General features: G+C 35.0%; 1 long non-coding RNA gene across 3 annotated transcripts; it reads left to right on the forward strand.

The window, feature by feature from the left end:
• The first annotated feature begins 1,767 nt into the window (after positions 1 to 1,767).
• On the forward strand, positions 1,768 to 10,973 carry LOC111386278. Of its 3 annotated transcripts, none has more exons than XR_002701193.1 (5): positions 1,768 to 3,418; positions 3,518 to 3,602; positions 3,957 to 4,028; positions 9,349 to 9,519; positions 10,566 to 10,973. It is a non-coding gene; the product is annotated as an uncharacterized LOC111386278 (long non-coding RNA). The 3 variants fall into 3 exon arrangements; XR_002701192.1 differs by having other exon boundaries at positions 1,768 to 1,903; positions 2,001 to 3,602; XR_002701191.1 differs by having other exon boundaries at positions 1,768 to 3,602.
• The last annotated feature ends 2,573 nt before the right edge of the window (positions 10,974 to 13,546 follow it).

Consider the following 13,546-nt stretch of genomic DNA (forward strand, 5'->3'; position numbering starts at 1 on the left):
TATATATATAGGTGTTTAAAGATACAATTTCAAAATTAAGAAATTTGTTTTAAGATTTCAAAATCAAGTCATAATTAAAAATATTTTATTAATTAAACATATTAAGGCAACAATATTATATAATTTATAGTCATAGTAATGTACTAGATCAGAGGTCATAGTCGCAAATTATAAATTTTATATGTTACAATTTATTTATCGATAAAAAATTATCAAATTAATTAGTTAAATATTATTTTTCGATCACAAATCACAAAATTTATAATTTATTTATCGATCACAAATCATTAAATAATAGGTCACGTATTATTTCTCAATCATGAATCACAAATTTTATTGGTCATAAATTATTTCTTGATCGCAAATAATCAAATCAACTAGTCATAAGTTATTTTTCATTTACAAAGTATCAAATTAATTAATCACAATTTGAAAAAATGTGGGTCACAATTACAAATTTAGTACCAATCTTATATTTTTTGTGTCATATATTATTTATTGATTATAACTTATCTATTTTATCGTCACAAAAAATTAATCAATTTTTTGTTCAAAATCATCCAAATTATTAGTCACAAACACTCTTCACTCCACCCCATTCCACCACAACCTAAACCAACCCAACACAACCTCATCCACCACCAACATCAATCGAAATCGCATCATCTCACCACCATCGCTAGTACCACCACCACGTCGCCACCCTACCTGTACTACCACTATTGCTAGTACCACCTCAACACAGCTAGTAGCACCGCCATCACCATCATTTGTAAACTGCCCACAAAAAACCATCCACAATCGCGAACCAACCATAAACCACGAATTAGAAAACCACCAACAAACTCCAATCATAGCGACAAGCAGTGGGGCTCATAACATCACTCGCAACGATGTGAGCATTGCAGTGACACTCGTACATTGTGGATTGGCGCGCTCACATCGAAAAGAGAAGAGAAGAAGTCAACGTTCACACCGGAGAGAAAGGAAAAAAGGCCGCATAGTGGTCATGATTGGCGATTGGAGAGAAGGGATATAACCGAGAGATGGAAGAGGGAAGAGATGAAGAGACATGAAAATGATTAAGGGTTTGGATGGGGTGGGTGGAGTGGTTGGGTATGCAAATTAATTATCCTATCCCACATATATAAAAGAGTCGAACATTGTGCTGGACACGTGTCGCGATTTCCTTTCGTCAACATCTTTTTTTTCCTTTTCTACGATTCACATTTTGGCACTATCTCTTCATTCTGGTGAAGAAAACTTCTGCTCTATCCATAGTGATTACCCAAAAAAAAAAACCGCTCTAAACGGGTGGGATGGGATGGGATGGGGCGGAGCGAGACGGGAGGCCCCGTTATGGGGGTGGGGTGGGAATGCCCCGCCTTGAACCCGCTCCGTGAAAAGAAAAAAAAATTAGAAATTCTGAAATTTTATTAAAAGATTCATTAAATAATGTCAACCTATTTAATAGAGTTTCTAAATTTTCTTATTAGAAGATTCATTAAATGGGTTCATAGAACCTATTGTGTTGGTGCAGTTTCAACATGAAAAAATTTTGATCTAAGCACTTGATTGTTGCAAGATCACGCCAAGCAATTTGGCAAAGTTCAAAACTTCCAAGAAATGTGCGAAAAATTAGGATTTTTGAACACGTACCAACTATCAAACTCTTTTGATTAAATTAAAAGAATTTATATTTTATTCTCTAGTAATAACATTACTCAAAATTTTGAAAATGTCAAAAAAAAAAAAATAAAAAAAAATTTAAACGGTGTAGCAAATGGGGCAAGTCGCCGCCCCGTCGCGTCTAAGATGGGGCGGGGTTTGGACGAGGAACCATCCCTCTCTCTCCACCACCGAAGAATACGCAAGGACCAGGATTACGATTGGGACCTTGAACGTAACAAACGTTCCCGTTCTCGATCTTCGCGCTTCACTTAAATTCCAGAACCCTTATAGATTTTTTTTTTTTTTTGCTGGTTTGATTATGGATACAGATAGGAGAAGAGGAATCTTTCAAGTCTGGGTCCATCTGATTCGAGCGTGATGGTAGTATGAACCAGTAAAAGGTATGTTGTAACTGGAGACAAGGAAAGTCTCTTTGCACTGCGCGGAGGAGCCCCGCTTGAAACTTTACTCTCCTCCAAGTCTTGCCACACTTAAAATCGACTATCGGTCTCATGCAAACCCATTATACTGGTCGTCTGATTAGCTTGAACAGCACTTCCATCATATTTTCCCTATTGTTTAGACATATATCACGTAGGTTTGTTTTATAAGTTTCTTGAACCTATTCTTTGTGGTTTTTTTGGGAAAAAATCAATACTTTCATGTCAAGAGCTGAATATCATTTTCCTGTCTTTAATCCCTTTTCAGTTAAAATTATTGGATTATTATGATTTCCTTGAATTGATTTCTTTAATTTGGGAGAACAATACTGGAGATACGGCATAGGCAGAGTCGGTTCTGCTGCTCATCCTCCTCCTCTTCTTCCATCATCCACTGATTGAGATTTATTATTCATTTTTTGTCATCAGAAATTCTAAAGCAAAATGACATTTCTAGAATCCTACTCTTGTGTACTTTATGATCTTTCCCCTAGCTTTTCTATAATAATTTTTTACCTCTTCTCATTCTGCCTACACTTGCAGTTTGAAGTTTGAACTTTCTTTCTTCTGTTCCTTTTATTTGTGTTTCTTCCTATTGGGACTTTTATCCATACAGGAGGAGAAGCCTCATTCCTTGTAAATTGAAGACCATCCCATGACAAGCTGATATCTCATACTTCCATCTTTGAATATTAGAAATTCTTATTTTGTTTCTTAAGATGTTAAAACTTCAATTTTGTGCCATTGTAGCTTGATCATGCATTTGAACTGACTTTTGCACAAAAAATAACAGTTATTATAATGGCACATGTTGGTTCCATATTTCTTTTTTTTTTCCCCTTAATTTATTGGAGCATTGATTGGAGTTTATACTTGAAAGCAAATTACAATACAAAAGAAGAGGAAAGGTAGATTGCATTTAGCCTATATAAGTGTAACATATAAGCTGTATAAGATAGTTATTCAGCCTTAAGCATCAAGAATTTACTTTCTATTGAAAATTTTTTAGCAGTGGCTTCACTGTATCTTAGATCTGCATTACGTTATACTTTTCCATACTTGAAAGATTTTTGAATAATTATCAAGCACTCAATGTTATGATATTTAGGTAGAATAAGGTCTTTGAACACTATTGATGGTAAACATGATGGTCTTATCTCTTCCTAGCTTTGTGTGATGCATAGAAATTGGAAAAGAAATTTCATCACAGCAGCTTGAACTTATAATAATCCACACTTGAGAAAGCAACTAATTCTTTTGATGAAGCCAACAAGCTTAAACAAAGTGAATTAGCCACATTGTATAAGGTTGTAATTCTACGGACATGTATAATCTACACTATTCTAGAAAATTTAAAATGTTATCATAAATATTGATGTCTAAGCTAAACACTTTTGTTCTTTCAGGGAGTTTTGCAAGATGGAAGAAATATTGCTGTAAAGAGGCTTTTCTTTAACAAAAGCCATAGAGCAGTTGATTTCTATGACGAAGGTAAAATTATCCTCTTCAAACCTACTATATGTGTGTGTACATAGTGTCTATATAGCTTAGAAAATCAAGGTAATATGACAATGAATCTACACTTGCCATATATTTTTCTTTAAATTTATGGAAAATTTGTAGTTAATTGATTTGATAACTGACTCCAAAAGGTACTTCCTTCCATGACGTCCACTAGAATTCAAAAAGCATTTGAGAGGATGAAGACAAAGAAGAGGAGGAGGTATATTAGATTATAGCTTAGAAAATCAAGGTAATATGACAATGAATCTACACTTGCCATATATTTTTCTTTAAATTTATGGAAAATTTGTAGTTAATTGATTTGAGAACTGACTCCAAAAGGTACTTCCTTCCATGACGTCCACTAGCAATTCAAAAAGCATTTGAGAGGATGAAGACAAAGAAGAGGAGGAGGTATATTAGATTTCTATAGCCAAATAATTGGGCTTTTAGATCAAAAGACTGTTCGTTGATTTCATGTTTTTTTATGATAATATATTAGCATCTTGCACTATTGGATGATGTTACTCTAGCCTCTTCGAGAGAAATGTATGTGATTGGAATCTAAAGGAAAATTGAATATAAAGAACTGATTTCTTAATCTGAATAAAAGATTATAGGAATGGAACGAATACAAGACTCTTCTCTCAACTCAATTTTTGCCTGCCTTAACCGACTCCATTTCCTTCTTATTTAAAGCCTCTCATTAACTACTTTTCCCTCCTATTTGTTGCGTAACAGAATGCTGTTAGCCTACTTTCTTCCTTCCAGTTGCTTCCTGTTTCTTCTAGAATATGTCACCCGGATAGGAGGCCTATCATTACCCCCGGCTGCAAGTACCACCTTGTCCTCAAGGTGAAAGTCAGGAAAAGATTGACCGATAGTTTTGACTGATTCCCGTGAAGCTTCTGAGGCTAGTAAGTCCTTCCATTTAATCAGAACTTCCTTATTTGTTTCTTGTCCTTTCCTGGTCTGTCGGACTTCTAGTACTTGATCAGGTTCCACTACCCATTCCAGATAGGCATCCAATTGTGGAGGAAGTTGTTGACTAGCTATTGCTGGACCAAGTGCTTTCTTGAGCTTCGAAGCATGAAAGACAGGGTGAATTGTAGCTGATGGTGGAAGCTCGAGATGATAAACAACTGGTCCTACTCGCTTGATGACTTTATAAGGGTCGAAGTACCGAGGCCCCGACTTTTCGTTGGATTTCTTAGATAATGATCGAAGGCGATAAGGTCGAAGCTTTACATATACCAGGTCGCCTTCCTCAAACTGGATGTCTCTTCGATGTTGATCCACAGTTTTCTTCATCCTTGCTTGAGCCCGAAGAAGGTGGGCCTTCAATTCATCAAGTTTGTTGTCTCTCTCTGAAAGTTGCTACTCAACTAAGGCTACACCTGTATTTTGGGTGCCATATCGCATTAATGGGAAAGGTTCTCTCCCGTAGATGGCACGGAAACGAGTAGTGTTGGTAGAAGCATGGAAAGTGGTGTTGTACCAATATTCGGCCCATGGCAGCGACTTGTGCCAACTTTGGGGTTTATCATAAGCAAAACATCGTAAGTACACTTCCACACACTTGTTAACTACCCCCGTCTACCCATCCGTTTGCAGATGGTAGGCCGTGCTTCTTCGTAAGAAGGTTTCTTGTAGTCGGAACAACTCAGTCCAAAAATGGCTTAAGAAGACTTTATCACGATCTGAGACAATGGAGCGGGGGATCCCATGGAGTCTCACTACCTCCTTTACAAAAATAGTAGCCACCCTCGATGCTGTGAAAGGATGTTTAAGGGCCACAAAATGTGCATACTTACTGAGACGATCTACCACTACCAATAAGGAATCAAAACCCCAGACTTTGGCAGTCCCTCGATGAAGTCCATGGATATATCTTCCCAAACCAAGTGAGGGATGGGTAGGGGTTTCAGGAGGCCTGCGGGTGAGAGGTCCATATTTTTGTTCAATTGACATACGGGACACTCTTCCACAAATTTCTGTATGTCCCTTTTCATCCCAGTCCAATACAAATCCCCTGCTATCCTCTTGTATGTCCGCAAAAAATCGGAATGCCCTCCTACTGAGCTGTTATGAAACTCCAGTAGCAAGGTAGGAATTAAAGTAGAAGAATGAGGAAGGATCAGGCGTCCCTTGTACAGTAACCTACCTTGATTGAGCGTGTATCTTGGATGAGAATCCGAATCATATAGCAGGTCCTTTTTAATCTGGGACAGCTGTGGGTCCTTGTCCACTTGTTCGGCTATCAATTGCACATCCAGCGCCAGAGAGAATGTGATTGCCGCTAACTCAACTGTGGTCGAGATGTGGGACAGGGCATCAGCAACCTTGTTTTCAAGCCCAAGCCGGTATTGGATTTCAAATTCGTACCCCATCAACTTAGTCAACAACTGCTAGAATTCCCCGGGCACAATCCTCTGTTCTAACAAGTACTTCAGGCTGCGTTGATCTGTTCGAACTATAAACCGGTGTCCTAGTAAATAATGTCTCCACTTCTGTATTGTGAGCACTATAGCCATCAATTCCTTTTCATAAACTGACTTTTGTTGAGCTCTACTAGACAATACTTGGCTGTAGTAAGCAATCGATTTTTGGTCCTGTGTCAGTACCACCCCCAAACCATACCTCGAAGCATCAGTTTCCAACACGAAGACTTTCGAGAAATTAGGTAATGCAAGGACTGGGACTATTGTCATGGCTGTCTTCAGCCGTTGGAAAGCTGCTTCGGTCTCTGGTGACCACACAAAGGCATCTTTTTTAAGCAACTGTGTGAGTGGCAAGGATATCTTTCCATATCCTGCGACGAAGCGACAGTAGTAGCCTGTTAGCCCCAAGAACCCTCGCAGCTCTCTGAGGTTCTGGGGTGAAGGCCATTGCACCATAGCCTCACCGCTGACACCAAATGGCCCAAGTACTCAACTTGCAGTTGACTAAACGAACACTTCTTGGCGTTGGCGTACAATTGGTTTTCTGATAATGTCTGAAACACTATTTCTAAGTGCTGCTCATGGGCTGCTAGGTCTTTTTTGTACACCAGTATATCGTCAAAAAATACCAATACAATGATTTAAACACCAAAGCACAATTGCAAATACTAAAAACTTGAAGAACATAAAGAATGAATATGAATAGGCATTTAAAGACTTTGATCTTTGATTTTGGAAGTAATATGAAACCTTGATGTTTTGTGATATTTTGCCTTCAATATGGATCAACTATTTATAGGTATAAGCCACATGTACGAAATGGTGCCAAAATATAACCCAAAAGTCACCAAAATTGAACTTACAATGGCCAAAAACCAAACTCAAATTGTCGGATTTTTTGTACCATACGACCGCATGGTACAAATCCATGCGGTCTCATAGTTAAACTCAAACCGGGCCTCTAAGTTTCAATAGGTCCTTGTGCGACCGCAAGATTATATGCATGTGCAGTCGCACAGGCCACACTCGGGGCCACCATTTTCAATTTCATTTTAACTTCTACTTCCATTGATTTATTGATGTTGAACAACAATTCTCAACATGGATAACATTTTTATGGCAAATTGATCCTTTTTTTTCTTATGGACTCCCAATTTTTTCTTTATATCTTGTGCATCAACTAATCTATTTTCTCAAAAATGACGAAATGACTTAATACCATATCTTAACTTGAACTTCTCAAGTTAAGATTGGGAAAAGTTAAATTCTAAAGTCTCTATAGCATTTAATATTTTCGTAGTCTCTCTTGCCTTTTCCAAATTTGGTCTCATGTTATATTTACATGATCTTGGTATTGAAGAAACTACTCATAAACAACATTCTTCATGTCTAAAAGGTTTGATGGTCTATGCCGTTTAGCATGATCACCTTTTTCTAAAAGTTAAACAAAAGATACTACGATAATTGATTGGGCGTATTTGATATTTTATTTTGACTAACTTTCAAGTGAATTTTTAGAAACATTTTGTTTCAATTCTTTTCTTGTACACATGGGATGCTCTTTACAATACTTGTGTAAGAATGTAATGGGATGAATTGAGTACTTTTTTAAAACCCTAAAATTTTAATAGGGATAAATTTAGATTAGAATATATGATGGATGCAAATAGCGGCTCCCATATTTTAATATTTTCCCTGCCCTCCCCAAGCAGTTCCTCCCCTTGCAACTCCTAATGATAAACAAAAAGAAAAGATCACGATACAACATTACCTCACTAATAATTGAAATTAAATTATAAAATTAGGCTAAATTGTTCATTTTAATTAAAGAAATTAGCCACACACCGTCTTGCATAAACACAAATCAATGTTTAATTAAAATACACAGAATTGTAACCAATCATTAATTCCTACCACCTATTGTAGTGTGACATGTCACCCGAGTACTAAGCATAAGCGAAGTATCGGTACTTAGGAGATATGCTCTATTGGAAATTTACTAGTTCGACTATAATATCACTTAGAGGTGAGTGAATAGGTGAAGAATGCAGAATTAAAATTACCAATTAAAAATAACAAATCACTTTTTAATTGTTTAAGATGTTTAATCAATCAAGTTAATTCTATCCTATGTTGAACTACCACAATAGTAAATAAAACAGTAAATAACGCAAGAATTGTTGACTTAAAAATCCTTCAGAGGATTAAAAACTCTGGGACCAAGCTAATAACTTTCACTATAGATAATAAGAACTTACAGTATTATCCAGCCTAGATAACTCATAGACTCGCTGATTTAATTCTTGCAATTTTCTAGAACTGGCGGAACGTGCTTCACTCACACTTGCTCCCGATCTACTAAAATTGTTTATCTCGTGTGGATCACCAAGAACGCATTATTCTTATACTCTTTTTGTGATTCTGGTGCAACCTCCCTTAATTTTCAACAACCTCTGAAAGTTATTGAGGTGGTACTTGATTATATTTAGGAAGTGTATGTTTTTTATTATATGATTTTTAATGTTTTTTCAAACTTGGGGTTAATTGATTTCAAGATGTCGTTGTTTGATCTCTAAATGATCTTACGAATATAGAAACTAATGATTAACCACACTCTGGATGAAATAGAGGTTGGATATGTATAGTTTGGAGAGTTTGGAATTGTTTAGGATTAGAAAACAGATTAAACTTGTAAACTAGGTTTTTGCTGGATAATTCACCGTTCGAGCGACAATTGAGTGACAAATTTTTATTGATTTTGTAATGCGAGCGCTAGAGCGAGACTTGGGCAATAGGCTAGCCAAAGTGCGATGCCAATTTTCCTTTTCCCATTATTGATCTCCAAGACTCCCTATCCAACTAAACAACTAACCAATTAATTTACTTGACTTTTACAACTCTTCTGTAACAATAATTTTGTCTCAAGAATAGCCAATACGAATTAAAATCTAACACTATTAATATACATATTTTGAAAATGAAAGAGGAAGAAAAACTAAGAACAACGTTGAATCCATTTACTTGAACTCCAAGAATTTGCCCCAAGCTTAATCTTCCTTTTCTTCCTTCTTCCGGCTTTTTTTTCAAACCCTAGGTAGTTGAATTGTACATATGTTCTATGTTTTGAACATAAAATGTAGAATTCTCTATAAATTAAGCAATCATGCTACAAGTACAAAATTTTTTGACAGAAAATTCTTACATACAACACATGACACGACAAGTGAACATTGCTTTCGTGTTTATTTATCACTCTAAGTCTCTGACAATATATTTTCTCCGCAAATTTTCAGCTTTCCTTGCAGTCTGATATCAAAACCAATGAAGTATCCCAGCCTGATAAGCATGTGTCGAATAAGGTAAGTCAGACAATGTTGCGATCGAAAGACTGTTACTAATGCTTCGTATGTTTAATGCAGGGCTCGGAGGAGAATGTACCTGGTTCTTTCCAACCTGAATTCTTGGTAAGAAACTACGTTTTAATTCAAAGTTTAAATACGTTGAAACTTTTTTTTTTTTAAAGTTTTAAACTTTTACAACAAATATTATTTTTCAATTTTGATTTTAATATAAAATTAAATCTTATAATTTAGGTTGTAACTTAAGAATAAAAGTTTCAACCTTTCAAATTAAAAACCTTTTAATTTTTAGTTTTAACATAAAATTAAAATTCCATGATACATATTATAACTTACGTTTAAATGGTATAAATGTGTGGGTTGAAATTTTACCTATAAAAGATGATTGGATTTCATTGTTGTACATATCTTATAACAACATGAAAATTATCACCCTATGGTCGGGCTCATAGAAGGAGAGTCATATAAGTTTTATCTTGGACCTGCGTAGTATCGAAAGAACTCGCACAAAGGGAAGGTAACACGGCTTTAAGATATGGTCTTTGATATGACTCCCAAGGCTTATTTTTCTATCTTTCTTCTTATTTTTATATTATTATTAAATTATGTTTATATCATTCAATTGATTATACTAATAGATAAAAATCTACACAAAAATCACCATTTTTTCTCGACAATCTAAAGTTGTGTTACTTCCCCTTCGTGCAGATTTTTTCAACACTATACTGCTCCAAAATAAAACTCATGTTGCTCATCTTCTATGGGCACGATCATAGAAAGATAAGTGAACAAACCTCTCATCGAGTTGTGAAAATAGTATAGTTTAAAATTGTAAATAATATTTTTGGATTCAATCATCTCAAGTTGTGTTTTTCTAAATGTATCTCAAATTGTGATTTTCATGTTGTGTCCAAACTGTAAAATCTCCTCCCTTTTTAAAGTGTACAATTTAAACCCACACTAATGAAAATTAATCAATTCATAACCTCCATTCAAATATTTAAGTGTATGTTATATTATAAATTAAGATTTTAATTAAACTAAAACTGAAAATTAAAAATATAATAATTTTGAAAGATGAAACTTATTATAATTTCCAACAAAATATCTGTTTAATTCAGAAAACAATGAGAACTTAACTTAAAATGCAGAAATGTCATGCGAAGCCAAATCAATGTGGAGGTCAGATGAGAGTACCAGAAACAGAAGGATGGTCGAAAAACAGGTAGCTTTAAAACCATGAATTGACAAAAGATCTAAAAGCAAAATGAAAGCCTTTTGATCTTTAGAATAATTTTTATTTCTGAAGAAATTGTTTATTCCTCTATGGCTTAATATTGTTTTCAAAGCTGATGTGTCTAGTGTTGGGAAAAAAGAAGAAGAAAAGTTCACTTTATTTTCTGAATCTAACCCCAATGTCGAACTGTAATAGACGCTTGGGAATCAGCTGAAATATTACGAGCTTAGTCAGTCCTTTTTTTTTTTTTTTTATCGAGCATCAGAGGTTGTTGAACTTTGGAATCCCACTTCTATTCTGGCAATATGAAGCGTCTTCAGTACTCCAATCCCTTTACAATGAGTTGTATTCTTGTCTATCTTTGGTGAAAATTCCTCATAAGAAATAAAAACAAAAGCAGATGACGAATCAAATGAGCCCTTAGTAATATCCATAGATTTTTAGGTTTCATGTTTTACGTACAATTTTGTCTTGTTTGAATTATTTGTATCTATATTCAAATGTAGCTGATAAACTAGAAATGCAATAGTTGAGCGTAAATTGTTGAATTTTGTTGTATTATCAAGGTAGGGAACCCCTAACGACATTCACAGTAGGTGGGTCCCATGCAAGACCCACTTGTATAAAAATTTACCCCGAACCCCACCCGTCCCCCCATATTGTGAGTGCTCGGTAGGGGTTCTAGCCCTTTACCGCAAGCTTTTCTCTAAATTGTTTCATAGTTTTCCTCTAATAATCCATACATACCTATGAGCATGTTAAATTCAATGACAATAAAAGTCACAAGTAATATATCATTAAAGGTCACAAGTTTTGCGGTGCTTCTTGAAGCTTAACGGGAAAACAAAATGAGGTCACAATGAAGAACCAATTTCTTTCACAAATCCCTGACAACAGATCAGTCCATCATATTAGGGACACATAAAAATCAAATTTATTTTGTCATATCTTGAGAATTGTAGAATATGATTTTATTTTGATGTCAGGTGCTGTCATAAGCGGTCACATGGGATCCCAAGCTGTTAAAGCATTGTGATCACATGGCTATGACCCTTGACCGAATTGCGATTCATCAATTAGAACTTTGTTTTTTCATAATAGAATATTGCAATGGCATGCTATGAATTTTGATCCTTCACAAATAACATAAATTTAGATCCATTTTCTACTGTAATTCTATTTCAAGATATACTATTAAAATTTCAATTAAATTTAGAGCTAATAAAATATTGTTAGTACATGTGTAAAGATCCATCGCTAAAAACCTGAAGCAACTGAAACTTCCAATAAATTATTCCTTCCAAATCACTATCAATGGTAAAAAAAATTAGAGTATCAAAAAAAAAATATATCATATATTTTTAGTGAATGTCAAATTGTTGGAAAAATGGGTTGAGTGGCTAACTTTGGCACAAAATTTGAATAGGACCCGGTTGTTTATTTTGAAAGTTCAAGATTGATTTGTGTTCTCCGTCATGGGAACATTGAAATCGCGTATTTACTTGCCAAAAATTATATTTGAGTGAATGAGAAATTGGAACTTAAAGTATGCGAATTAAAATAAGTTTATGTTGTTAGAGGGAAATCATTTAATATTATCCCACATGGGAAAATTATAAAAATAAATATCACCTCAAATAGGATTGCACTTTGGAATATTGTGATTATGTGTAGTATAGAGGCTCTCTCTACATGCGCAAGCAGGGGGCAAATCGAACCGAAATAAGCTTTAGATGTGGAAATTAGCCCCTTAAAAGAGCCTATGTTTTGCTAATTTTTTCCTCCAACTAATTGTTTGAATTCCAAGACTGTGGAAACTCCTATATTCATTGTCATTACAATACAAGTTAAAGACATTCATGGGTTAAGACTATATAATCAACCTGATTTCTCACAATTCTATGCAAGAAGAAAAAACAAGAGAAAAGTATACAACATATAGCTTCTGCACATATTTACAGAACACAGTTTTCTGCATATTTTAGTCTGCATACTACATAGTCACACAGTTGGTGATATTGTTCAGACACAAATTCAGTTCTATAGAGTAGTATTTGAGGTGCTCAAATCCTATAGTTTATCCGTTGTATCCGGAGAGACAGACGTCCAATTTAATCCTCATGCATCTACAGTAAGGGGACGAATATGTTTTAAGGAAACTATGCTCACATAAGCCTCGGCTAAAAAAAATTTCTGGTTAATTAGTTTACTTGTTATGTTTATTAAAATTTATTTGCTATATTTTGTAAAGTTCACTGCATATACCGTATATGCAAGACCAGTTATGCAATTACAGTAAGTTGTTGTATATACAGTATGCTGTTGCAAATACGGTATGCTATTGTAAATACTGTAAGCTTAAATACGATAAACTACAATTACGATAAGCTACATATACGATATTCGTAAATTTGGTATCTAAATTGCATATACAGTATGTGTTAATTCGGTATTCATTCTCAACCATTCCATCCGGTATATTTAGTCCAACAAACTTAAAATTGATTTAAAGGAAAAAAAATTAGTTTCTTATATTGTTAATTTTGGAAACTAATTTTTGTTTGTCTTTCAGAAATGGTAACCAAATCAACCAACATAGATGTGTCCCAAATTGTTGCTACTGGAAATCAGCTTGTTGGCTCTACTATGGCTTAAGGGCCAAAGTTCAGTTGTAGCTCAGACCGTGGCTAAATTGCCAAGTCATGCTATGAGTCAAACTACGGCTCCAACAACCGGTCATACTGCTACTGTTTTGGTTAATCATGGAGAAAAAATGAAGAAATTCAATGGCTTGAATTTCAAGGGTGGCGACAGAAAATACTATTTTACCTTACCACCTTAAATCTTGCAAGATTCTTGACTAAAACTGCCCCAAAACTCCACGAGGCTCAGGGA

Source organism: Olea europaea, unplaced genomic scaffold (assembly GCF_002742605.1).
Source record: "Olea europaea var. sylvestris unplaced genomic scaffold, O_europaea_v1 scaffold349, whole genome shotgun sequence".
In the NCBI taxonomy this organism is placed as follows: Eukaryota; Viridiplantae; Streptophyta; class Magnoliopsida; order Lamiales; family Oleaceae; genus Olea; species Olea europaea.